The sequence below is a fragment of the Rattus norvegicus genome, chromosome 1, assembly GCF_021556685.1.
Source record: "Rattus norvegicus strain SHRSP/BbbUtx chromosome 1, alternate assembly SHRSP_T2T, whole genome shotgun sequence".
Lineage (NCBI taxonomy): Eukaryota > Metazoa > Chordata > Mammalia > Rodentia > Muridae > Rattus > Rattus norvegicus.
In genome coordinates, this window is record NC_141534.1 from 141,679,415 (window position 1) to 141,682,678 (window position 3,264).

A 3,264-nucleotide genomic window follows, 5' to 3' on the forward strand; every position below is an offset into this window, starting at 1 on the left:
GGGGCGAGGGTAGGAGTTGCCACAGAAGTCTTCCATGTCTCTCGCTCTCGGCTGTCAGTCTGTGGTCATCAATACCACAGCAAAAGAAGCTTCCGTGCTCTGTACAGTCAACAGGAGCAGGTATCATGAGCTTCCTTGTGGTTTCTGGCCACAGCACAAATAAGAACATGGCCCCCACCCTGCCAGCCCAAACTTCCTGTTACATTCAGTAGCTTTTCATTTTTAAAAAGAAGAAACTTTGATTTTAAAAATTGTTCAAGAACAAACTGTATTAGCTTACACGAGGTCATTTGTAGTGTGAGCGTTTATCTAAACTCTTCAGTACAAGCAAATGGTCCGGTGGGTGACTACACACTGGCTGCTCTTCCAGAGAAACCTGATTCAATTCCCAACACTCGCACGGTGGCTCACACCGTCTATAACTCCAGTTCTCAAGAAGCTCTCTTCAGACCTCTGACACTAGACACTCACGAGGTACAGGGACATATGTGCAGGCAAAGTACCCCTATGCATAAAATAATAAGATGTCTTTAATTTTTTAAGTAACTATAATTGCTGGGTATGGTGGTGCACATCTTTAATCCCAGCACTTGGGAGGTAGAAGCAGGATAATTTCTATGAGTTTGAGACCAGCCTGGTCTACATAATGAGTTCCAGGATAACCAGAGCTACATAGTAAGACCCTGTCTCAAAAACAAAACAAAACAAAAACAAAAAAATCTAAAATTACAAATAAAAAGTAAGTAACTACGATTTTAGAACCTCAGAAGTGTTAGTCACTATGAAAAAAATCTTAATAGATCATCCGTAGAGCTGAGAGCAAATGGGTTAACAGTTTATTTAAATTCACTTTTCAGCTTTTTGTTGGCCTGTCTCCTGTGGGAAGTCCTTTTTCTGAGCTATTTGTGCAAAATCAGTAAGCTAGCAAAACCCGTTGTCCTGAGTTAGGGAAATTTCCATTCTAATTTTGCCTAAAACCTATTCATATTCATGTTTGCAGATTGTCGTGAATTACATCTACTGAAGGTTTTTCTGTTTGGTTCTATTTTTTTTATTTTGTTTTGGTTTGGCTTTGCTTTTTCCTTTTTTCCATCCGAACCCATTAGGGATGGTACAAATCCGTGTGATGATAGCCTAGTGAACTATTGAAGTTGAAAGTTCATGCCCACTGTGACACAGTAGTTCCATGTAGACTTGAAGGATGAAGAAATATTTGTGTGTCCTGGTATCCTACCAGATATGAGCGAGGATATTTATGCAGTAAGACTACTAAAGGCAAACCAGCCAGAATGCCCATAGACACTTGAGCTAGTTAGTTATTTACGGTGTGTCTCTCAGCTCGTTCTACTTTGTGAACATGTTCGGCAGTGAAAATAAGTCCAGCTTAGGTATGTTTGCCGTGATGAATCTCAAAATTATGCTGATCCAAGAGGAGCTAGTCACAAGGGCAGAGGGAGATTGCTCAGTGGTTAGAGATGGCTCAGTGGTTAGAGATGGCTCAGTGGTTAGAGATGGTTCAGTGGTTAGAGATGGCTCAGTGGTTAGAGATGACTCAGTGGTTAAGAGCACGGATTGCTCTTACAGGGAACCTGGGCTCATAATTGTTTGCAACTCAAGTTCCAGGGGCCAATACCTTGTCTGACATCCTCAGGCACCATGAATGCATATAATGAGCACACACACACACATGCAGGCAAAAAAACAACTCACACACATAAAATAAAATCAACTTTTACAAAGCAAGTCACAGAAAAATAAATATTATTTCACTTCATGTAAAATAAAAAAATAAGTGAAAATAACACATTCTTCTAATTTTACAACATTTATTTATTGTGTATGTGTGTCCTAGTTTCTTTTCTACTGCTATGACAAATACTGTGACCAAAAAGCAGCTGGGGATAGGGTTACTTCATTTTATACCTCATAGTCTATCATTAAGGAAAACTGAGGCAGGAAGTCGAGGCAGAAACCTGGAAGCAGGAACTGACTGAAGCAGAAGTCATAGAGGAGTGCAGCTTACTGGCTTGCTTCCCTCATTTGTCAGATAATTGTCTTATATAGCCCAGGCCCACCTGCCTAGGAATGGTACAACCCACAGTGGGCTGGCCCCTCCCATCAATTAGCAGCTGAAAAATGCCCTTACAGACCAATGCATAGGACAGTCTGAGGAAGGCATTTCTTGGTGAAATTCCCTCTTCCTAGGTGACACTAGTTTGAGTCAGGTTGATAGAGGATAACCAGTGCTGTGTGTGTGTGTGTGTGTGTGTGTGTGTGTGTGTGTGTGTGTGTGTGTGTATCCATGTCCATCTGTGTGCATGTCTGTGTGTGTGTTTTTGTGCATATGGCATGATGCACATGTAGAGGACATTAGGGGACAGCCTATGGGGATTGGTTCTCTCCTTCCATTATGTGGGTCCCAGGGATAACACTTGGGTCGCCAACCTTGGTGGAAAGTACCTGACATCTTGGAGCCACCTCACCATCATCTCCCAAACACATCCTTTAGTAACACATGTACAAGTAGTAGAATTTTATAGTAAAAAGAGGGAATGCAGGACACTGAAGTCAGAAGCATAGCCATGGAGGTAAGGAATGGAGAAGACGCCACTGGGGAACTGTACATAGATACACATCAAGAACCACCAATGGTCTGGTCCTGAACCCAGATATTAAAAATACAACTATTAATTTTAGGTAGGTAGGTTTAAGTTTCTGCGTCTGTCTGACTATATTATACACATACTAACATGTAATATTCTTTGAAATACCAACTCACTTCTGTGAATTTCGTCAATAACACAGACAAATTATATGAAAACATTATCATAAGCAAAAAGTGCAGGTAGCAGATTTTACCTGGGACATAGTCACCAACCAAGTCCTTCTGGGACAGGTTCAGTATTCAGAATGTGAAAAATGCAGGTCAAACATTCTGAGGTGCAATTAATCTAATGTTATCATAATTTTTTCTTTAAAACTAGAAATCAGTTAATATAATAAAGATCAGAGGATTGGGCAGTGACACTTACCTTTAAACCCAGCAGTCAGGAGACAGAGACAGAGACAGAGGTGGAAGGATTTCTCTGAGTTTGAAGCCAGTCTGGTCTACATAGTAAGTTCCAGGACATCTAGGGCTAGGACTAAATAGAGAGACCCTGTCTCAAATATGTGTGTGTGTATGTATGTATATATATATATATATATATATATATATATATATATATATATATATATCAGCGTTTACAGTAATGCAACTGGTTA